This window comes from Balearica regulorum, chromosome 13, assembly GCF_011004875.1.
Source record: "Balearica regulorum gibbericeps isolate bBalReg1 chromosome 13, bBalReg1.pri, whole genome shotgun sequence".
Lineage (NCBI taxonomy): Eukaryota > Metazoa > Chordata > Aves > Gruiformes > Gruidae > Balearica > Balearica regulorum.
In genome coordinates, this window is record NC_046196.1 from 9419399 (window position 1) to 9444850 (window position 25452).

At 37.7% G+C, this 25452-nt stretch overlaps 1 long non-coding RNA gene across 1 annotated transcript in view; it reads left to right on the forward strand.

Annotated features, from left to right (window-relative positions):
* The window catches only part of LOC142603721 (uncharacterized), a 28524-nt gene extending 15755 nt beyond the window's left edge, over positions 1-12769 (forward strand). Inside the window, exons 3-4 of the long non-coding RNA XR_012837609.1 lie at positions 5990-6122; positions 12642-12769. This is a non-coding gene — a long non-coding RNA (uncharacterized LOC142603721). The remainder of the gene's footprint in view (positions 1-5989; positions 6123-12641) is intronic.
* Positions 12770-25452: the final 12683 nt, after the last annotated feature.

Below are 25452 nucleotides of genomic sequence, written 5' to 3' on the forward strand. Positions count from 1 at the left end.
TATATACTTTGGCAATGTGAGATGCTCTGCACAGAGGAAAAGTACATCAAGTGGCACAAGCAAGAGTGCAATGAAATGGGTAATGATTGGATATTAAATACCAGAATTTGGATAGCTCTTGTCCAAGATGGTAAGTCAACTCAATATTTCAACTCTTCACTTACACTGTGGGTAATAACAGAAAATAATGGAAATTTTTTTGTGAGTTCACAGTAAGGAGAAAATACTGAGTTCAAAAGAATTCTCGATTTTCCTTTTGTTAAATATGCGTCCTCTCTGTCCACCCCCTAGTTGAAGTTATTGTATAATTTTTTTTATTTTTTTTTTTTTCCATCTATGCAGTGTTAGGATCATGCTTCAGGCTCAGTTTCTCCAAGGAAGCAAAGGACTGTTGCACAAGATTAGCAACCTTGCCTGCTAATGATTATTTATGTTACATGTGGTCACAGATAAAGTTTAATGGCAACTATGTTACGAGCTACTTTTGATTACAATCTTAAAGTAGAAAGGTCCATAGAGGAAGCAATTCTGATTTGTTCTTTACAGACGAAGGCCCTCGGTTCTCAAGAAGTACCATGGGGCTCTGGGGACGTGCTGGCATAGAAGTGGAATTGTTTCAGCTGCCTCTTGTCCATAGTTGGGGTATGTTTCAAAAGGGATCCTTGTGAGACTAAAAAAGTAGAATTAGCTGATGGTAAAGAAGTCTTTTGCATCTCAAAGCACAAACACAACTCCTAAGTAAGAACCACAAACTTCTAAACCTGCAAAGCTGATACAAATCTGAAGGATGGGAGATTAAACTTCAACCCGAGTAGTTTTTTTTCTTGATATTTGTCTTAGAAGGGCATTTGCTATGAATTCTACCTAAAGAAAACATTTTGGGGAGAAGAGGTACCCCATCTGCAGACAGGTGCTGATATATCAATTAGACAAATGTGTATGGAAGCATACTTCACAGTGTATTTATTATGTGAATTTGTTAAATTTAGTTTGTATCTAGACATATTATAATACTCCAATAAGTGTAAATTATCATATTAGGATTGTGGAAGACCCACTGCTATCCATTTTCAAACTTTCTTCCAAAAGTGTTTATTTCTTTGCTGTTTTATACAACCCCTCAAATGGTATAGACTTTTCCCAGTTTCAAAATTCTAATTTTGTCTCTTTCCGATGTCACCTTCTGAAAAAAGAATTTCTATTTATGTTAAGCACGAGGTTAACAGTAGCTTTGATGTGCATATTCTAAGTCATCTCGTGTGAAGACAGTCTGCCAGCAATGTTTAAGGATGACGGTGTTTCATTACAAGGCCTTTGAAGTAGCAGAGGTACCACGAATGGCTGTTATTGAAAATTTTCCTTGATTATTATTTTTACTGCCAGACTTTTAAACCATACAATATCAGCTTTCTTTCGACTTTGCTTCTTAGTTCCTTTTATGGTAAAGCTTAATACAGTGAACATATGGAGCAGCTGAAAGGCTGCCAAATGTTTAAATGACAAGGTTATAAATATAGAGACAGCATGGGTTTTTCCCCCCTAATGTATGGTCTTGTTGATTTCAGCCAAAGCAGACAATAAATCAGAATGTATAACTCCTTTTGCCACTAACTTTATAGCGTTATAACATGTAGAGGATACCTTAGTCTAGTAGGATGAAATAGTTGCACAGAGTTTATATGTAACTGAGAGGAAATGCTAAGCTAACTTCCACAGAGGACACCTATGATATTCAAAGAAAAAGTTAGTCTTGGAGTTTTGTTTTACAAAAAGTTCCTAACAAAACTCAGTGGCTAGGGATGTCCCTTCTCCCTCCTGCTTTGGTGCTCAGCCACAGGCTATCCTCCTTCACTGACCTGCTCCTTTGGGTGGGGAGGAACTGCCCTCTGCTTTGCCTTTTCTTGTGCAAGTGAGAAAGACACTCTGTGTGCCTGAAAACAGAGACTTCATCCCCGTGCTTTGTACTTTCCTTTGAGCAGCCAGTCCCTCCTTGCTCTAGTCTGGTGTTCTCTCGCAACTATTGTTACTTTCCCATAGCAAATGAGGAGACATGACTAGGACCTGTTACGCTGCTTGGACGCTCAAGCATTTTGTTTTGGTAGGAATTAAATTGTTTGTGGGAGTGTTAGAGAGAGCAAGGCAGTGCAAGGTACCTTGCATGTGGAGGGAAAGGGATACTGCTTATGAAATCATTTTCCTTTTGCAGTAATTTCGGTAGAAGGTATTTGAAACTTAGAAAGCAAAATCTTCTGCGCACTAAGTTCCTGTACATGTCATCTGCTCCTTTGCTCTCTTCATGCAGTATGTTATTTTTTGTTAAGCAGATTTTGCGGTTATGTTTAATAAGAAATTTGTGAATGTAAAGCTCTTGTATTTTATCAGCAGGGTGCATTAGAAGTATATAAAGTTTTGTGTTTCTGTTTTCTACCAGAAGCAAATGCTTTTTCTCAGCCATCCACTACTAGAAGAGAGCTACCCTATACCAGAAATATAGCTATGACAGAATCAGCACTCCTAAAAATAATAATTTCGATTATTTGCAAACAGATGGCTAGAAACACAAACACTTTATCTTATAATCATCACTTACCCGTTGGCTGCCAATACTCCACTGCACATGTCTTTGTTGCTATATGCTAATAATATCAATTGAAAGGACTTGGAATGTCAGCCCTTACCTGCTGCACTCAGCAAGAGAAGTGCCAGCTGGGCTATTCGAGCAAAAAAGAATAGCTTTGCGGTTAAAGCATTTGGTTAGGGCTCTGGAGACTTGTGTTCGAACCAGGGTTCTGCCATAGATTTCCTGTGTGACCTTGAACAAATAACACTCTCGTAATCTCAGCTGCCCATCTGTTAACGCAGGAATGGTAATTATGATGGTAATGAATTTCACTTTGTAACAGTTCTTAAGGTTGCAGACCCTTCATCAGAAGTGTAGCTCAGATGGTAGCCCTGAAGACAGATTCCATCTGAGAACTGGTAGTGGAGGACAAGATGGTTCCCATAGTGTGATCCTCTCGGTTACACTGATTACTAAGTAGTGACAGGAATATAGTAACCTTAAGGCTGAGCTTATTTTTCAGAAGCCCCACACTGGGCGTCTCTGTTCTGTCTCTTGACGTGGACATTGTACTGCTGCTTCCTTCTGGAGACCCAGTATTCCTTTTTCTTCAGTAAGTTCATCCCAGCTCGGGTTTTGGGATTTCTTTTACAGAGAACGCTGTTATCTTCACTGTTTCCTCTGGCCTTTCCTCGCTTTCTGGGTGTTCATAAGGATTGCCTATTTCTATAGCTGCAGCTGTTTACATCAAAAATAAACTTTTTTTATCTGTTTAACGTATCTGAGTACTTTTGGTGATGTGTAACTTCTGCTACAAGAGCTGCTGGTTCATGGGATAGGGAGGACAGTGGGGGAAAGAGCAAGGGACACCAGGACTCATTCCTAATAAATGAATATTCTATACAGATACAGCAAAACACATCCTGTAAGCAGTTAATCACAGTGGTGGTTCGCACACCCACCTGTTAATTTGCCTGAATTGACCAGTCACTGGCCAGATGTCCTCTTTGGTGTGAGACACAGGTTCTTGACTGGTGGTCCTCTCCCCTTCCCAGCAGGAATACTGTCTTGTATAGTTTTAGTACTGTGCTGCCTATGTGTTAATTTCTCATTAGCTTCTGTAGGCATGTGGCTAGTGCATCCTTGGCTTATCAGGCTTTATGTAACCAGCAAGTCACAATAAAACCATCCTAGTTTCAAGTCATCTCCAGTTTCCAATGAAAGACTTTCATTATAAACATTATTTTTGTTTTCTAAGGAGGGCTTTGGCAGTGTTACAGCATTTTTGGCTGTTCTTACAGCTGAGATATCACCATGGAAGTCATGGGTCTGGCAGCCAAGAGCAGGAGGAAGATGGCCATTATGCCCCTTACCCAAGATTTCTTTAAAGTTGAGTCATCTTAGCGAAGTACAAGGAATGGAGGTGCGCAGTGCAGTGATTCTGGTCATGTTCTGGTTTTCAGAGGCAGCCCACAGATGAAATCACAGCTTGTAGAGATGTTCAAGGAGATTACGCGGCACCCTCTATCGAAGTGTATTGTGTGGAGCACAGAGACTTTCTCATTGTTCTCTAAATATACTTTTGTGTGGTTGGATGCTGTACTACCATTTTTTCTTCCTTTTATGTATGTAACTGTATAAAGAATTGTTCTGAGCTAAGTGTTTTCCTGCTGGATTTTAAATAGACCGGAGTTCAACTGGGTTTTGGTTCACAAGTCAGTTAGCACTTCAGGGGGAAACTGTCTGCATATGTTTGCATCTCCTGAGTTTTGCTTAGAGTTTCAGATTCAAACAAAATTGAAAGCTCAAAGGAGAACCCAGCTTGAACTGCCAGCATAGTCTGACTTGGGGTTGGAACTATGCAAAATCTCTATATTTAGTTTGGTTTCAAATAGCTCCCGTAAATCCTTGTGCAGATCCCAGGAGACGCTTTAAAGTTCACTCAATACTTACCCCAAGTTCCCTTGAAATATTTGGTAATTTCAAATTTTTTTATACTGTCTGCCAGAATTTTAGGCTTATAAGAAAACCTGATATATGCATCTCTCTCCCGCCCCTCCGACCCCCCAAATCATTCCACTCAAACAATACACAAAGAGCTAAGAGTGAGTGTGAGCTGTATCTTTCTTTTACAGACTGATGTGGAGTGAAACCCTGAGAGACTACTGCTCCAGTTCCTCCTCCCACTCCTTCACCAGTTCTCATCGATTTCAACAATATTTTCTTAAGTAATAACTGGTTCTGACCTTGGCACATAGTCGTGTGGAAGCTTTTGTCTGGATCTCTTTACAGAAAAGTATAACAAAATAGACTGTGATGTGAATAACCATGGAATGTTTATCTTGAGCTGGGCTTACCACATACAGAGCTATTGCAAGGCACATACATTACTAAAAATAATAGCCTAAAACTATTTCAGTGTCATTTGTTCATTATTAAGTCTATTACCTCTGAAATGAGGCTGCAGTACTCAGTCCTTTCTTGTTCGGCACAGAGCAGTTTATTAATGGTCCCTTTGTTTAAGAGGGATGACACAGGGAGCTGAGCAGAAGACTTGAAGCTGCTCAGCAGCTATGAAGCAGCTACTAGGTACTGTTTAATATCTTAAATGACTCCATGCCCATAAATCAGCCAGCTGTAAATTATATTTAATGCTGAAAAATAACCACCAACCAAACAGATCTTTAACCTGTAAATGTTAATTCTGTTTGTTAATACTTAGCGGCTCCAGCAGTGCTCTGAGGCTGCACAAGTTATTATTCATTTTGACTCCACTCCAGCCCTTTTCAGAAAAGCCTCTCCGAGGTCTTCCTAAAACTGGGAGCCACCGCAAGGCACCCACCTTTGAGCAGAAGTACTGTGGGAATGGTACAGTCAAAAATTCGGTTCATACCTCCACTGCCCAAGACACTGTACCGCAGAAGCCCTGGAAGGTGTGTGGATGGGGTAGTTCATATCCCAGAAGAAAGATGAGATGGAAGCTGAGTTAGAGCTAACCGTCTGCTTGAGCTGCTCACTGTGGGATGACTTTGCAGATGTTTGGCCCTGTGATACAGCAGCTACACTCCCAGAGCAATTGGAGCCTGCTCCGGTGACTCCGTGCTGCAGCGCCACGTGCACTATCATCCTGCCTGCAATGCTGAGCACAGCCAGGGCTGAGCACCAGCGGGAAGGGGTTGAGAGGGCCACACTTGCGCTTGTGGCTGCCCTGAAGTGGAAAGTAGGATACAATTTCAGGCTAAAAGGAGAAGGTTTATTCCCTTCCTTCCCTATTTCGTTTAACCTCAGCTCGATGACCCTCCCCTTCTCCTGTGGACTGTATCTAGTAATCCATACAGCTATAAATCCCCAGCATTTTCTTTATTTTTGGCTTTGTGGGGAGTTGGTTAATTTTCCTTTATATCAACAACATGATTTTACTTACCCTAGGGTGGATGTCGGAGAGCACTCTCGAAGGAGGTAGTGTGGAGATGAGGGCAGAGCGGAGCAGAATATACCTGTCAGGGACTCCTTCCTTCCTGTCAGCTGCACTTAATGTGTGACTCGATCCTATTCTGCTTTGGTGAGCCACAAATTGTTCTGTGAATCAAATCCTATATGTCTGATACTCATTTAAATGCTTCATTTTTATTTAAGTCAGTGAGAGTGGACAATTCAAAAAATTCACACACGTATCATTAGATGTCTCTTTACCTTTAAAAGTCTACTATTGAAATCCTTAATCTATATTGTCCATAACAGTTCCCACTTCCAACTTTTTCTGTTGAAACCACTCTTTCCTGGAGTAAAACTAATCCTTGCTATGAATCCTGGCTTTCTTTGTTCTTTCTAGACAATATAAAAACCAGAGTTTATAATGTAAAATAATTTTGTACATCAGTAAACTAGTGGGACATTAAATTTATTTTTCATTTGATTATTTTTTTTTATTTTCTCCCTGCATTTCACTAAGTATAAATGTTTGGAAATAAATTTAGTTCAAAGATGGTAAAAATATGTTGGAACAGGTAGTGAAATTTGTAATTAAATATTTTATCCACATTTGAAAAAATTTAAAAACAGTAGCTAATTCTGCATGTGTGTGCGCGTGAGCACGCGCACGGATGCATTTACGCGTGCCCTTTATTCTTGTGTTGGTGAAGTACCACCGTCTTGGGGAAACAGTCTTTTTCGTATTTCTTCACTGATGAATAGCAACAGGTCCAAACTATAAAGCTGAGGATTGTCCCTTGTTTAGCTGTAAACTATATTATCTATATACTCTCTCATTCAGTCTGATTTTATTTGTGACAAAAATTGACGCTATATATGAACTAAAGGAGGCATCTTAATTCTGAAAGTTGAAATATTTACATTAAAAAAAGCTTTATCAGTACAGTTACATTTCATTATATAAGAAAAAAATGATGTTGAAATAAATATTGTCCTTGATCTAAGCTGCTGTCCAGCAACAAGAAAAAAGCATTAGTATTTCTCTTTTCTAAAAATATGGCTGTTCAAAAAATAACACAGCAAAATGAATAATACAGAAACTGGGCAGACAATAAAATGTAAGTGGGAAACAAATGTTAACATTCTACTTATCAAGCTCTTACAAGCAGAAGAGAGCATGTAGAATGGTAATTAACACCCACTCATCACATTCTTCTAGAAGATTAAAGAACAGGTCCTAGCCTCAGTACTTACCTTTGCAAATATAATCTCATCAATTAATCTAATTCAGAAGAGAATGAGGGCTTTATTTTAGCTCACTTAGCCAGTTTTTTTTCTCATTAGACTGTTTTTCTCATTTACCACACAAGAATCCATATCTCACTTAGAGGTGAAAATTCTTTGACCTTTAAATGCACTCAGTTAAGTCTTTACAAAAATAGATGAGATATCACAGATGTAGGAATTATGAGAGCAGGGTTTATGACGTATGATAAAGCTGAATTTTAGCTCCTGCAGAAATGTGTTAGTTGCCTATAAAAACTCTAACCATGGAAGCAGAGCTTTCCATTTTTGACCCAGGGTGCCACATATCTACATTGCTAGCAGAGCTAGCATAGATCAATAGCTGTTTTCCTCAAGAGACTGTAACTTGATTTTCCCCTTCTTATGGAAATGTCATGCAACATTGTTTTTCATTCAAATCACTAGAAATATGTAGTTAGTTAGTTTTTCAAAATGCATAAGTTACCTAATAGCGTGACTGCTTGGTTGTCTAATTTGTGAGAAGTTACTTGCACAATCAGCGGGTAAATATAGATAAAAGTTTTATCCGTGTGCATATGAAAAGAGGACGTATGTGTTTTGGGCATATTTATCCTAAAGAAGAGCCCTTACTAGTTTTAAAATATTTTTTATTTTTGCTTTCCAAGCATATTTCTTTAACAGACTTCAGGTTTACTGGTTTCTGCTATGCTCTGAGACTCTATAACGTAACTGGTTTTATTAGCTGGGGAATCACATTCCTTTAAATATACAGTTCACTTGCATCTGGCAGCATCCATCCCTGAAAACATCCTCTCAGTCATGAACCTTTTCTTGGTGTTATCACGCAAATATTTCCATGTACTATCTTGCTAAGATTTTAGCAGATGCAGATATTGTGGTTTCATTTTTGACTGTTTTATAAATGGAGCTGAAATATGCATTCCATGTGAGTCTGATTGTGAAAACATCTTAGTAAATCTACTTTAAACTGGAGTTGCTGGTTCTCGGCCAGGAGATATTAGCTGAGCGCTGGTAGAAGCAGATGTAACAAGGCAATGAAGGTGATCATTAATGATATTATATACGTTTGCTGGAGCAAAAATGAAAATTTCAATTTCCACACCATTAGGAGCCTGAAGAAGTATAAAAATGCATTTTGCAGTCTTCACTCAGATAAATGATTGCTGCTCTCAAGCCCTTGAATAGTTTTAACAAATGATTACTGGCTAGATTCCACTGTTGGACCATAGCTTCAGAAACACTGTAGTATTTAAATACATAAACACAGGTTGTTAATGAAACCATTCTCTATATCCCTTCCACAATTCCTGGTAGAAAACATTTAGTTGAACATGACTGGAAAATTGAACTGATACCAAAGTTCTCTAATCTCTCTGTTCTGTTGAATTTATAGATACGCTCATGTTGATTTATTATTGAAATTTCTTTTCATAAGAGCAATGGTATCATGGAACTAAAATGACACCTGAAATGTAGTCCAAGGTAAATTAAAGTACTTAAATGCAGGAGTTATCATCTGATTATAACGAAGTACATTAGACAGCTCAGTATCCTTGCAAACACTTAATATATTAAGATGATCAGTCATCAGCACAGTCCTCTTCGTGTTGCTGCTATTATGAATCACTTTTATAAGAAATTGAGTCTTGATTTCTATCTAGGCAGGGAGAGTTAAAAAAAAAAAAAAAAAAAGGAATCATCAGTGCAGTTATACCAAGACACCTAGTGCTTGATTTCTTCACTGTATCGATGGTTACTGCAATAATGTGGAACAATGAGATGTTAACATGACCTTTGTGAATTTGAGTGTGCGACATAGATAGATACCTGTAAAAAATAGTAGGGAAATATGGAATCTCCAGTTTGAAAATTACATAACTGCCAGCTGCACATGCAAAAATATTTTTCTGTACCTGTCAGGAAGAATGAAAATCTTGTTCACAAACAAATGGTAAGATAGCAGGATGTATCCTATCTTAAAAGAGTAAAATTACCTGGTATGTTTCCACGGGCATTGTAACTCCATCCCATGCAAGCGTGTGGTACCAAGAGACAGTAAAGAAACTTCCTAGAAACACACTGGCTCCTGTGCCTTCCCATAGTGTTCTTTAAACACTGCTATTGTTATTTGGTTTCCAAATATACAAATACCAGAAAACATCAAAGAGAAAAACAACAAAATATTATAATAATAACATACATGTTCAGAAACTTCAGAAGCTGCAGTTTGAACTGATCGGATGCCACTCAAATAGGTTTTATACTTCTGAACTTTTCAAAAGACAGGAGAGTAGACTGCAAACTTCTAGTTTGTTGCTGAAATTTCAAGGTTCACACCATTCATTGCAATAAAGTTGTATATGCTCTAGAGTGTAAGAAAAGATTGAGTCATCAGGGTTACTTTATTTTTTCCACGACTTCATTTTTAGCAGCTGAATGACAGACCTTCTTCTTGGTCTACATTTATCTGAGGAAGAGCACAGCCATCATAAATGTTTAAAATAATGTTATAATGAATTGGAAATTTAAGAATGGAGGAGGAGAGATCTGAAGGGCATAAAATTGAACTTGGAGTCTGAAAAGAATACTTAACATTAAGAATAGCGTAGTATTGCAGATGACTTGGAAGCAACAGAGACATTAAGAAAATGTCATTCAGCATATAGACAACCCTTTCAGATTTATATTCTGAAATGACAATTCTAAGAAAGAAACAAGACTCCACCTCTCAGAAAATACAAATTACAAGTGAAACAAGTATAGACAGTGGCTGACCGAGGAACTGTTTGTATCAAAATCTTGTTGCCACTGGCCAGTGCTATAGTATCTGTATTAATTGCCTGAAAATTAGAGTATATTGGAAAGCACTAACTGCGTAAACAGTGATGAGCTCTCTTAATGCCACATTCCTGTCAGCCTGTTCTGAACTGGGAGCTGAAAGCTGAGTCATGGCTGCACCATAGCGTATCGCATATGTGTGGTTTACATGAATGTACTCTTTGTTCAGATCATTATTATCTTCCGCGTTTTCTCAGGGGTTAAGTACAGGCTAGGGGCACAGGAAGAAGAAGTTTTCTGTTCTTCCACAGCACATTTTTACAGTGTCACAGTAATTGGCTGGGCTGCATTCAAAGTTGCTAAAGCGGCACAATTACCACAACATATACAGCGCGCCTGAGATGCCAAATCGGCAAAACACTTGAATTTTTGATGAACATTAACCACGCAAATAATCCCATCCCTATTGATAAAGTACATAACTATATTGAAGTAGAACCAAAACTAAACTGCTCTCCGCAAATGAACATTAAACTTTGGTATTGGGTATTCCTTGTCAGAGATCAGAGATGTGATGTAATTACCATGTGTTAGGAATTAAGGTGGTGTCCTGCCAGAGCTTATCGTGCAGGAAAAAATGAGTTATCTCTCTCTCTCTCTTTTAATGTGTTTGAATAATATTTCTGTTCTGGGTTGGCTATGTATGGTACTCCTGGTAGATGGCTTTCTAAGAAGTACAAGGTGACATATTTTTAATTCATTATTTGCACCATGGTTTACTTTTGATTAATTTAATACTTTAGGTTTGCTGCTGGTTTTGCCTTTTAAAATGAAGTTCAATATCAGGTGTATTTCTTTTATTGATTTAATTATTTTTGTAGAGTATGGGCAGGAGTTGTTTGCTGTGAATCAGAAAAGACTGTGTACTGTGTGTCACGAGCAGAATTCCAGTTTTATAAAACCTTTTCATTCCTTATTGATAGTTCATCCCAGATAAACCTAACTGATATTACACTTCGATATTGCAGAAATATACATTGCTGTTGTGGTTTAACCCCAGCCACTAACTAAGAACTATGCAGCCACTTGCTCACCCCTCCTCCATCAAGGGGGTGGGGAGGAGAATGGGAAAAAAACCTAAACAATTCATGGGTTGAGTTAGAGACAGTTTAATAGGATAAGGAGGGAAGAGAATAACAATAATAACAATAACAGTGATAACAATGATAATAACAGTAATAATAACAACAACAACAACAATAATAATGTATAAACCAGGTGATGCACAAATGCAGTTGCTCACCACATGTGCAAGGGAAAAAAAAAACCCAGCAATGCCACTCTGTTTCTGAGCAGCGATTCCACCTCCCAGCTAACTTCCCCAGTTCTATCTGGAGCGTGACATTATATGGTGGGGAATATCCCTTTGGCCAGTCTGGGTCAGCTGTCCTGGCTGTGCTCTCCCAGCTTCTTGTGCACCTGGCAGGGCCTGAGAAACTGAAAAGTCCTTGACTTAGTGTAAGCACTACAACTACCTAGCAACAACTAAAACCATCAGTGTGTTATCAACCTTATTCTCATCCTAAATCCAGAACACAGCACTATACCAGCTACTAGAAAGAAAATTAACTCAGCAGAAACCAGGATGGTTGCCTACTTTCGGCTTCTGAGGAAAGACTCAATCAGAAAGAGCCATCAAAAAAAAGTAAGTCAGGTTTGCAAGACACAAGAGTATGTTTACAAGTCTGTTATCAATAATTTAAACTTCATTTGTCAGAATAGAAGATGGATATATGTGCTGTTGTGGGTTTTCCTTATATATTGCATTTGTTAGTCCACCACCAGTCTGCCAAAGAGATTTAAAAGCTATTTCCATTTCTGAAGGAAAGTTGCCTGAAACTTTCAAGGTCCAAAGATCTTTAGAAATTGTGCATTTGTCAGTGTTAACCTATGCTGAATAGCACACTAAGAGACTACAATGTTTGTTGTTTCTCAACAGCTACAATAGACTCCGTTGTTTTCCTGCTGGCTGAGAGCACCTGGGAACAGACAAAAGTGAAGCTGTTGCAGTGAGTGCTCTCCCTGTACTGTTTAATCTGGCATTGAAGAATGCTTCCAGAAAAAGTTCTCTGCAGGCTGCTTTTGAGCTCTGCATCTTTTTTTTGAGTGAATTCCAGCGAAAGCACTTTGTTAAGGAAATTTCAAGGGGATGTATTGCAGTGCTTCTATACATAAAAATTATTGTCTATGAGTCAAAGGTGATTTCTATCTCTGTCAAATCCAGCAGTAGAGCACATACTACTGCAAAACCACCAGTTCAGTCTGGATGGCTGTGAAAGGAATGAGGGGAAAAATTTCAGTAGGTGTGTTTTTAGGCACTATTTTCGGGGAGTAAAGAGTACACAAATGAAATTCCTGCTCCCAGATGTGTATTGATATCTAATCCAAAGGGACTGCACAGCTGGGAATTGCTACAACTCTATTCACATTTCTGTAGTGCCCAGTACTATACCCAGTATACCTATTTCTGCTTTTATGTCAATAAGACTGTTTTTAACTGTTATTTTCCCTTATATTATTACAGGAGAGAGAAATCATTCTAATGACAATATCAGTAGATGTTACCTTCCTCACTAGTGAGGACTTCAGGAAACCAGAGTGTCGTAAGGGACGTGGTACATTTTTGGTACATCTCCTCCTTACTAACAGCTGACTAAGGCAGTATCAGGCAAGGAAGGGAAAAGCAGAGGAATCAAAAGGTCACCCTCCGACTTATGGGCTTGACCCAGTAATGGGTTAGCAGAAGGAGCTTAGAGTGATTAGCGGTGTTAATAGCTACAAAGGTAGTCTCAGCTTCCTTCTGTCTCTCAGACTTCAAGTGTGCTCTGTGTATTTCCAGACTATGGAAACCATTCAGTGTTATCATCAAGCAGACAAACAGCACATACTGCAAGCTCGCTTGCTTTTTTTTTTTTTTTTTTTTTTTGAGTAGTCTGCTTTTACCTGACAAGGCTCACAGGTAATCCACAACTGGGATGTGCAGTGGTTCCTCACTGAGAAAAAAACCCAACCTTTATTCCTCTGTCCCAGGGGCATAAGGATAAGAGACACAAGATCTGAAAGAGGCAGCATCAGACCATAGATCATGGTGGCGAGGGCAGAGCAATGTGCACGCTCTTTCTCACCGCTGCTCTTTTTCCCAGGGAGCAGCTCTGTGCCCCAGTCAGGCAGATCTCTTGTAATTTATAGATCCCTCTGTCCTAGGTTTGACCCTTTCTTTGAATGGTCGCAAGATGAACATTAATTGCCCAAATGACTACAAGCTAAGAACATCAGCTGAATTTAAGCAGTCAGCCATCCGACAAAGAGATTTTCATCAATATTCACAGTACTCAGAGTGCAACAGAGCAGATATGCAATGTGATACTGATCTTATTCTGGCAAAGATGAGCACACACACTTTTAGAAGAGAGGCCTCTTCACACCAGCCAGGCTTTCTGTCTCAGGGTGAGGGTGTGCGCGTGCTGATATACAGCCTAACGTTGGTAAGGGTGTAAGCAGGTGATAAATATAATTCTCTATGGGAGGTGGAAAGTCCATAATGCTGATTGCTTACCTTTTTGAATAGAGATAAAATTTCAAGACAAAGGCTTTTCTAGGTTGGTCCAGGTTGGTGACTGTCATTTTGAAGGAATGTCTTTTGCATGTCTGAATTTGCCTAGTAGATTAAAAGGTAAAAGAGAAGCACAAAACAAAGACAAAAGATTTACTATTGCATAATGTTATGTCTTTTTAACCCTTAGGCTATTGGACATGTATTCTTTCAAGGAGTTAATGATGAAGAAGATGGTTTAAAAAAAAATAATCAAATAATGATTGGCTGAACATTGAAAATCAAATGGCACAAACAAAAAATATTCACACTCGTCTTGTGCCTGCCACAGATCAACATATCTCATTAAATCCCTGTCGCTTAGCAAGTCACCAGAAAAAGTAATCAGGAAAGTATAGTTGGTAGAAGTCTTTTCTTTCTTTTGCCCCGTACTTTTAGATATTTAAATTTCTTTTGCATTTGAATTGCTTTATGTTTGGACATTGCTACAAAGTTGACACCATTTCTATTAAGAAAGAAGAAAATTTTCCAGGTTGTTTAATGCTCCTTAGGTGGATTGCTCCAAGATGTAACACACTTATTGGTGTTCTCAAGTGAGGCTTCAGCAGATCTGAATCATTTAAGGGTTCACCCTCATCTAGTTAAAAATCAGTGTTTGAATATCTATCAGTATGCAAAACATTCATCTGCTACTAGACTTAGAGCTCCTTATTATACCAGGAAGAATTTAAGTTTTAATTAGCATTTCCTCTGGTGTACTAAACCCACTGAGATTACTACACTTAGTAAAATTTAATTAACTTGACAAAAGATCCTAATTGTTTTCATGCCACTAGTCCTTAGTGGGACTAAAAATAATACCCTTCAAATTAAGTGTCTACAACCAACTTTCCTCTTGGTTGTCCTATATACATAAAATTGGTTGGCCTACATATAATTCTAGTTGGTGAAAAGTCTTGCCCAATATGGAATTAATGTTGTTTGCTCAAAGATGGAGATTTTTATGGCAATGCATAATGATAAAAAACTTATTAGTCAAAAGATGTCAGCTAACATTAATTCTTCTCACCATCTTATTAAGTTTTGCAAATGGGAGGTTTATTGATTTACCTAGGTGCACAGACTAATCAACAAGATATAGTATTCATTTAAATCAATATAGTAACATAATATTGGCTAGAGAAAAGAAAGATAAATGTATCAGTAATATAACTATGATAAACAATATATATCTATATCAAGTGTGGTGTGCCTGGGAGAAATTTGGAATTAAAATAAAAATACTTTCTGCTCAAGACTCTTCTCATATCTTTATTTCTTTCTCAAACAGAGCTGCCCGCATATTCCAAGGCTTTATGCACTCTGAGACAATCATCTTGAAAGAAAGGTGAGCGTGGAAAGTATTAGTGTACAGACAGTCTTGAGTACTGGCGACAGCTTTCAGCTCAAGAGATTTGTTATGGAAGTTTATATGCAGAACACAAGTACTGGAGTTCAGCGAATCCTTTGGCTCTGGATGACTGAAAAAGAGATTTTAAGGAGAAGGGATCAAGGAAAAATACCTACAGTCTTCTGCCAAGGTTGGGATTTCATCACACGCATCCTCACATTACAGGGATCAGATATGTTTGTCTAATTATTATCTCCAAAATTTAAGTAATGAATCAGCTTATCATCCTAGGAAATCAAATCAATCATTTGTTATTCCTGTACTGAGCTTTGTTGGGACTGAATATCCCTGATGTGCTTAGAAATTACTGCTATTACAGATACGGTTTTGGCAACATAATCCGTTATGTGGATGCTCTTTTTTGAAGAAACTGTATCTTTGGTAAGCCTTAAACTCCATCCACTCCTGAAATAACACAGTTCAGACCAAGGTTTTATTATTGAGAATGCAAGGGAATATTAACTACATACATTGTTATGTCCTTTTAGTACTGGGAGGAAAAAAACCCCACCTCTAAATCTGTCTGCATCTAGAGACTTCAGCTTCTTTTTCTGCCCAAACATCTCACTGCTTTATAACATTTGAATACTAAGAAGATTATCTTGGCTGATGATCCATCCACATTGGCTGTTAAATACCTCTTTTCTGCTTTCTTGCCAAGTTCCTCCTTTGTTTCCTTCCCTCTCAATTTAAACCACAAGGTGCTCTTACAGGCCTCAATCTTCATCAAGATTTACTGATGTGAGCTCAAGCTATCCATCTATTCTAGTTAAATTATTCAAATCTTCTGAATATACATAAACAAAATATTTTTAATTAACAACTCTATAGAGTTCACACTGATAACTTTTGCCCTAATAAATAGAACTTTTATGATAAGCCTTTCACTGAAAAATCACCATATGCGTGTGTAAGGTAGATAAATATTTAAAATTACACTCCCATTAACTTTTCTCTGTGTATATAAAATAGTTAACCCTGAAGAGTTGTCAAAGGCTTAAGTTTAGTACATAAAAATCAAAGAAAATTGAAATACTGCTCATCTTTGTTCCTGTTGATAATATATTTAGAACATTAAAAATCTTAAGTAAACTGTTGTACCTTTTCCCATCTCTGCCTTTGATTTTTTTTCTTCATCTGGCTAATGAATCATTGGCAACATTAGATAAAACACAAGAACTTTATCTCTCTGGTTTAGCAAACTGTGAATAACAGCTTGGAATACTCTGGTATTCTCATCATCACTTATTAGAATGCATTGACTTTTAAAAAGACTGTTTTCAGCAGTTTTTCATGACCTGACCTACTGTTCACCTCAAGTATTTAGATACTTAATATCAGTAATGAAAAGAAGGTATTTTATAAAACAATTAATTATGATACAATTTTCTGATCCAGAATTTTCATGCACCTTTTGAGTTTTACATTATACCATAACAATTTATGCATTTAGAAAATTGAAGCATAATTGAAAATTATAATGTGTAAAAGCAGTTCTGATTAACATAACGTAGAGGCATGTAATAGGAATGTTAAAGACTCAAAAAAGAAAATAAAGTATTTGAAGCCTCTGAAGTTTTAGGTGTCTCTATCCAGAATACAAGTCATCAATCCCACAGTGATTTGTGGGAATGCTGAGAACACTTACAAAATCATTTCCTCATTATCTTTCATAGAGAACACTGATAATTTCATTTGGATCTAATCTTACTCTATTCTAATGGTCTTTCTTTTATCATGTACATATATTTTTTAAAATTATGTATTTGTAAATTCTAAAATTACTTGTGCATTTTAAAGAAAAAATAGGTCCTCAAAGCAACCAGTAGTAGATTCAGAATGGTCCTTTTGAAAGAAATCCTTTGAAAAGAGAATGCATGCTTGATTTTAAATAAGTCTGAATGTTCTTAAATACACTACATTTTCTACTTTTCTATTGCAAATTTAAGGCTTGACTTTATCTGACTCAAGCAAATTTATCATGGAGCAATTTATCAGATTTTTTTTTTTTTTTTTTTTTTTTTTTTTACTATTTTGGCTATCAATGACTGATGAAGGATACGTCTACTACAGTTCCTGTAAATAAATGGAGAAGAGAACAGAGTTAGAAAAATCTTAGGTTTGGGGTTGGATTTTAGGGAGGTAAAGAGAACTATTTGTGGGATGAATTGCGGATATTTGTCCATGAAAAGACTTTGTATAAGATGCTCTTAACCAATTTTAAATTTCAGTATCATGAATATTCATCTCCTGCTGCTTACAACAAAAGCATTTTTGAGGAAAACCTGAAGGTAAAGCCTTAGCAACTGTTAACCTCTTTCTCTTGAAATCAGTCGAGCTATGCGTTATGGGTTTAAACTGAAGGAGGGTCGATTTAGATGAGATGTTAGAAAGAAATTCTTTCCTGTGAGAGTGGTGAGGCACTGGAACAGGTTGCCCAGAGAGGTTGTGGAGGCCCCATCCCTGGAAGTGTTCAAGGTCAGGTTGGATGAGGCTTTGGGCAGCGTGGTCTAGTGGAGGGTGTCCCTGCCCACAGCAGGGGGGTTGGAACTAGATGATCTTTAAGGTCCCTTCCAACCCAAACCATTCTATGATTCTATGCTGATTTATATCACTTAAGGTCTAAAACACAACAGTCATATGGTTTTTTGAAAGAAAACCAGCTTAGACTTTCTTTAACTATTAAATTACTTTGGAATTCTACAGTGACAGATTTTTCTGGGAATGCAACATAGCATCAGGATGAAAGAACATCGGCATCATGAGGAAGGAATAGCTATTTCATAAAGTTTTACCAGCCATAAGCATTATATACAAGACTGAAAAGACAAGTTAATATTTTGGTAGGAAAAATACCAAACTGACGGAAAAACATCTGCTCCATTTAAAAACTAATGGAAAATATTAGTGCAATAAAAAGAAATAGTGCAATTAAAAGAAAGGGGAATGCTGAGGGAATGTAATTTGTGGGAAATGTTTGTCAGCTTTGTACATCTATTGAGGATTGCTTAGGCACTTCTCTCCAATCAACAGAAATCCAAATAATGTTACAGTATATGCAAACAAACTGTGTGGCTTCTGAAGCAGATCTACAAACTCAACAAAGTTAACATTAAGTCATAGCAAATGTTACAGCCACAGTGTTACTGTACTTTTTCTCTTGGATTTTTCAGTAATTAGAAGAGACAAGCTATATATTTATGGGGAAAAAAGTGCACATTGTTCTTTCCCAAGAAAGTATCCTCACATTCTCTGAACCTAAAAAAGTAATAATAGTTTGGCTTTATAATGGCAACAACTATGAAGCAAAAATATTTTCTGACTATGTTGGCCAAAATTGTAGGATTCTCTTCCAAACTTTGTAGAATTCAGTAAGTTTTGTGTGCATGCACAGTCTGGTTTTAGTTAGTGTGATATAGGATTGAAGAGAACTCATTCCACTCTTGATTGTATTACTCTCTATACAACTATAATTCCATAGACTTCATCTAACAAAGGTTACAGAGCTGTAATATAAAAGTGAACTGAGGAAAATCCATTTAGAAATAGGTCTGATTATTAACCCCAAGTTATCTATAATTAGATTGAAAGTTGAAGCTGATAGCAGAGAGTTAAGGCTGCATTTCATCTCCCTGTCTTGTTTCAGAGGTTGGAAGTCCTGAAGACCTTGATCATGCAGTGATCTAAGCCCAACGTTGCTCTGGATTCCATGATGGGACCACACCACTTGCCTCTCTGGACTGAACCACTCAGTTTCTGATTTATGATGCACAGTGAGAATCAAAACTCTCAATTAAAAGCTTGATATACAGGTTGATAGTTTTAGTAAGCATGTGAGCCTAAATCCAGAATGTCTTAATTCCCACTGGTTTAAACCTACTTGACTTAAGTCACTAGTCAGTAATGAAAGTCATGGTTTCAGACTAAAATCCTGACACTGACTGGTTCATAACAGGACTTGAAAAATCCGCTGCAGAGGTTAGTGAAATACCCTTAGTCTAATCTCTACTTAGGTTTTATAGGAAACCTTAAGCATACAGAAAACCAGAATTTTCTAATAGACATACTTTGAGGAACCTATCTGAATTTACAAATACTGTAGTAAATATCTAAATATTTTGATAAAGATAATATTGTTTGAGAATAAAATATTTTATTTGCATATTTTAACCTGCAGGGAAAATTTTAGATGAGATTTTTTTTTCTAAATTAATGTGACATCAGATGTCCTATTCAAACTTTTAGTTGCACTAGATAAGCATATTAATTAACATTTCTGATTCAAGAAATTGCTTAGTTAGCAATGTATTCTTTTATTTGTAAAACCTAATTAGAGTTGAGTTTTAAAGAAAAATAGTCTCTGGTTTATGTTAATACATTTGTTTTGGTTTTGGTTTAGCACAAATACTTCTCCATGGTGGGGGTGTGGGGAGGAGAGTCATACTGACATGACATGAGAAAAGCCTCTGCTACAGAGGCTTTTCTGTAATTTTCAGTAGCAAATAAAGGCTTTACGTTATCTTTATTTTAATTATATTTATTTATATTAATTGTAATACATTACCTGAAGGTAATACCTTCAAGGCAAAAAGTGCCTTCACACCAACACAAATGTAATTGGTGAGAACAGACAAAAAAATGATTGTTTATAGTGGGATATAGAAAAAAAAGTCTTGTACCTGGAGAGGCAATTTTAGCAGTTTTTTCTCATTATTTTAATATGTTTCTACAGTGCTTATAGAGAGATTTGTCAGTATTCTGGTTTCTTGGTATCAGTGCCTTTTGTCAGATGTTTCCTAGTGAATATCTTGTTCCATCGTCATTCCGCACATGACATTGTCAGAAATTCCTGATAAACAGACTAACCAAGATTTTCCATATTATTTTCTTTCACCCTGCTTTTCCACCTGAATGCAGTTGCATTAAACTACAACAATAAAACCTTTGAAAGACCTGTATGCGTTAGGCAGGCACATGCTGACCATCTTGAAACATTGATTCAAAAATGCTGAGATCTATAGTTCTCAGTGCAGATACTAACATGACTCGATAGGCAGCAGCATTATAGATCTATGCAACCTGAATTAATATTGTAATAGAACTTATGTGCAGGGCTAGAATAGTAGGATGTAGGACCCCAAGTTTTTTGTCTTGTCCTTGACACCTGATGATATGTGATCTTACGCATATCTCTTTGGACCTCAGTATTCCTAAGCCAGCCAAAGTACTGCAGTCCCTCTCGTCTCCATTTTACCCTGGTCTTACCAGCTCTGAAAATAAGTTCCTGAGTTGATCTGATTGATCCCTCAGCCAGACACAAAGAGGGTTGTCTGACTTCCAGCGTTTGGTTTCCAGGGGGATGGTGGCTCAGCGTTCTCTAGTTGCCCAAGATGCAGGCCCATAAAACAGACACAATGCTTACTCAAATTCCAGTTTTGAAAGCTTTGCTGAAAGACTGAATATGGAACCTACGTTCCCACAAAGACAAAACTGGGCCTGCTCTCCTTGTTAAAACATTGTTAAGTTTATCATGCTGTCTGTCTGTCTGTATTAAAAACAGACTTCCCTGGTAGAATGAAGTTAAAAAATGAGCTTGCCAAAGTCAGGAAAAACACAGATAATGCTTGGTTTTACTTGTCACAATCTAAGCTAGTCCTACCATTTGCCATTCCTTAAAAGACAGGGACCTCACAACGAGCTGTTGTTGATGCCAGATGGGCAGATCTTTCTCTGTAGATAAGTGAGTGCTGGAAGCCTTCTGCCAAAATAATGTCTGGAATGCTGGAAAAGTAGAGCTCTACATTGACTGGGAATGAGACCCAGCAGGTGCTGCAGGGCCATTGGAGCAGGAGGACTTGCTCAAAACTGTAAAATTATTTCTTGGTTATACAGCAAGCCTGTTCACATTTCTTTTATAAGCAGATAAAATGTTGTGGAGGGAAATGCAATTTGAACCAAAATAGAAGGGTGTGTGCTATGTTCAAAGCAATGACGCTGTCAGCTGAAGGTGCCTTAGTTTATGGCTTAGTTATACATCTCATTTTCAAAGATCCCAGAAAGCCATGGGATGTCACCAGACCTCAGTTCAGACTCTGGTGTTTTGTTTCCTGGGTTCATTTTTTGAAGTTTAATGACAGACCACAAAAGGGGTGAGCAAGAAAATTAGTGGTACTTATGGAAGCAATTAATTCATACACTTGGTATTTTGGGTCTAAATTCATAATTCTAGGTGAAATCAGCCTTTCTGGACAGCTGCCCAGAACATTTATATAGGGCATAGACTTTATGCTGGCCTGTACAGTAGAGAATTCTTATATTCAATAATGTTTCTTTGGTTTATGTAGATCATATAGCCAAATACTTTGTATTTTTAGCTGACATGAAAAGACTTTCTCGGTATAATGTGGTTTAGAAAAATCCATTCAGTCAGGAAAAAAGTTTATGATGACCCATTAAGGAAATATTCCTTAAAACCCAGCAGTTTAATTTAAAAATGTCTTGTTTCTTCAGTCTGATAATGCTAAACGAGCCCTGGACATTTTTGAACTATGCAACTAATCCTGAGAATGCTCCCTCATGCAAATTGTTGCTTAGAATGGGAATAAAAGATTATGCTGTCAGGTTTCATATCTAGGATATGTAGGACTTCACATTTTAGATTATAGATATGTCACTACTCTGCTGGGGTAATGAAACATACTTTAATCTTGCACAAGTACTGCTTTACTATCATTAAGGTAAATAGAATGAATAAAAGTCGTATTTGGCCTGTTTAGGATGAAAGGCAGTATCTGTACCAAAATGCAGTTCATAAAACTGAAATTGGCTTACTTGGTTAAAAAAAACCCTTCAAGTGTATTTCCATCCCACATGCTATGAAGAGCTCATGGGATTTTTTTTTAAAAGCTATGAGGCTAAAGCTTCCTCCAGCATATTCGGCATTTGCATGAGGAGAGGATGCCTTTTGATGGAAGAGAGCAGGATTGATTTGCTAATAGAAGTTTCTCCATTTCTTCTGCCTCTGTATCTGTGGGTCTTCCAGCCACAAATTATCAGACATGGTGTGTTCTTACATTTCTTGTGGGAAGAGGGGGAGAGAGTGAGATTATAGCCTTAGATTATACAGTCATAGTAAATTATTCATTATTGTGATGTATATATAGCATCTGCCTTAAGTGGTACTTCAGCAACATGGAACATGACAGGTGGTTTCTTTTTTTCATAGAATCACAGAATCACACAATGGTTTGGGTTGGAAGGGGCCTCAAAGATCATCTAGTTCCAACCCCCCTGCTGCGGCAGGGACACCCTCCGCTAGACCACGTTGCCCAAAGCCCCATCCAACCTGGCCTTAAACACTTCCAGGGATGGGGCCTCCACAACCCCTCTGGGCAACCTGTTCCAGTGCCTCACCACTCTAACAGGAAAGAATTTCTTTCTAACATCTTATCTAAATCGACCCTCCTTCAGCTTAAACCCATTACCCCTTGTTCTGTCACTACACTCCCTGATAAACAGTCCCTCACCATCTTTCCTGTAGCCCCTTCAGATACTGGAAAGCTGCAATTAGATCTCCCTGGAGCCTTCTTTTCTCCAGGCTGAACAATCCCAACTCTCTCAGCCTGTCCTCACAGGAGAGGTGCTCCAGCCACTTTCCTAATGGTTAAATAGACAGAAAGCCCAAGACAACTTCTTTCTTCTATTTCACCCTTTTGTGGTTTTTCTCTTCCCTTTTTTTAACTTCATGAACGTGTGCTTTATATGAAATAATATGACAAAAGAATGAAGACAGTATTTATACAGGACAGAACTCCTTTTCCAATGCACTATGTAAAGCATCTTGCATGCATTGACATTACTCCTCTCATATAAATTTAAAATATGTATTTCAAAACTTTCCCATGCTTCTAAACCATAAATATTTAATTCTCAGTATTATCATCAATCAGTTGAGGTGATCTGTGAAAGATATTGGTGGTAAAATCTTCCTGTGCTGTTTGCTCTAGACCTCCAGAAGCACTCCAGGTTCACGGAGAGCTTCTAAGGAGCTGATGGCAGAGGGGGGGGCATTGATTAATGGCTCCCTGGGATTCTCTGACACCTCTGCCTGGATCAGAGAGATAAGAGTCAGCCCGAGTCTGCCAGAGAGCAGTGCTTTATACAAGCGAGGCAAAGGTTAGCAGCACGGAGGAATCCCTGCAAGAAACGTGAGATACGCAGCTTCCTCTGGGGCAGGATAATGGTCTGCAAAGGGGAGTAATGGAGTGAAGGATCGTTCTGTAGTACTCAAGCAAAAACAAGAGACAAGACAAATGGTGTCAAAGGGTTAGAATAAAAGCAAGAATAAGAATCCACAAAGAAATGAAGCTTAAAGTATGTCATGTTTTGTGTTGGGGGGGGGTGTTGTTTGGTGGTTTTTTGTTTTTGTTTTTTGTTTTAAGTACAGTTTAATTTATCATCTATAACAGAGGGCTTTTGTCATGGGGTTTTGTTTATTCATTCTTTTATATCATAATTTGCCATGCTAAACAAAGTGCACTTCTCCATTGTGGAAAGAGTATCACTAATACACCTAACAGTACAGTCCTTATTTAGTCAAAATAATGCTCACATTATAGCGGTGCAAGGAAAATTCAGATTGGTTAGAGTAGCCTGGTCTGCAAATGTGTGTTATTTGTGATAATTAGCACAAAACATCTATTGTAGCAAAGCAGTTTCCATGACCCAAGAACATTGCTAGCACTTCTTCCATGTAAAATAAAGCAGAATGCAGGAATTTGCAAAGCTCAGTCATCCCTTTAGCCCAGCGTCGTGCCTTTGGAAGTGTCCAGAATCACATGCTTCACAAGAAAATGGAAAAATTGCATTTTATGTTAAATTTATGTTTTCCCCAGACTGTGCTTAGAATCCATGGTACAAAGCAAGTAGTCTTCTTGTAATCAGTTTCCACTTGAAGTTATTGGAATATTTTTCTTGAGTAAAATGTCATCACACAGGTTGCATTTCTGACCAAGCAGAGCTTTGTTATTTACAGATCTAACTATTGGTAAATGCTGTGCATAGAGATAAAGGTGGCTTTAAACTTTGCAAATGTCTTTTGCAAAGAAAGGCATAAGATAGCCTTGGGAGAATTCTGTAAACAGAGTTTGATTCAGAGAACCTGGGAATCATTGGAGGGGAAAAAAATTTGGCTTACTATTCAAAGTAGGAAATTCTGAGGCATTTGGGATTACTTGCACAAATGAGCCAGGAGCACAAATCCTTGGAATGGGAATTATTTCAAAATTATTGTAGATTGATATCACTGACAGGGCTTAACTGTGTCCTTTTCGGTGGGAAAGATAAGGGGAAAAGGTCCATCAGTGCATGACAATATAAACTTGTGGTCGGCATGGAGTCTGAAAAGGACAAACATCTACAGCATGTTCCAGATGTGGGAGGGCAAAGCCTAGAAAGAGTTATTAGAAGCTCCTAATCCCATGGGTGCTCTGTTACACAGTAAATTGTATTAACTGGTGGCCTTGGAGAGAGAGCTGCAGGTGAAAATCACCTACAGAAATTCAAGATAAAGTGTTTCTTTGGGCCAAGAAGGAGGATTTAGCTCCTCAAAGACCTTTAATCAGAAGAGTCATTGGTAGAGACGTTTTGAGACTGCAAGGATACATCTTTCAGTTACATCATTACTCATAAGAGCTCACACACAACCCACACCTGCAGCACGCTTTTTGAAACTGCAACTGGAGAGCAACAAAACATAAACTTAGAAAACAACATAGTTTCGTATGGAGTTGGTCTTTAAACAACAGTGGAGGATTAGTAAATCTCATTTTAGAGAGATAAATCTTTGCTGCTTGAAGCATTAAAATAAAAACATTGCATTCTTTCACTAAAAGAAATTAATGTATTTACAACTATTGTCATTACTGTAATCAAACAGAATGGCCAAAGGCTACTGCAAGCAAAGGGCTTATTCACTACATGGCATAGCTGGGCATAACTGCAAACAATGACCACTTGTGCCATGCTTACCTTCTTGGCTACAATGGCTCTGAGAGGCGGCACTAGAACCCAAAAGAACAAGATTTTTAAAAAGGTAATGAAGAATTTTTTTTTTAATTTTTTTTTTAGGCAAATGGACATCTAAGAATTTTGTTGCCTATAAACATTTTTAAAAATCCTACTAGATACCCTACACTAGTGAAATAGCTTAAGAAATAACGCTTGTAATTCCTGAAGTTTTGAAGGGCCCCTTCTTCTTCCCTAGGTCTGTGAGATGTTGGCCATGGCTTTCTTATGGACTTAGGCTTGTAATGTCAAGGTTGCTACAACTGA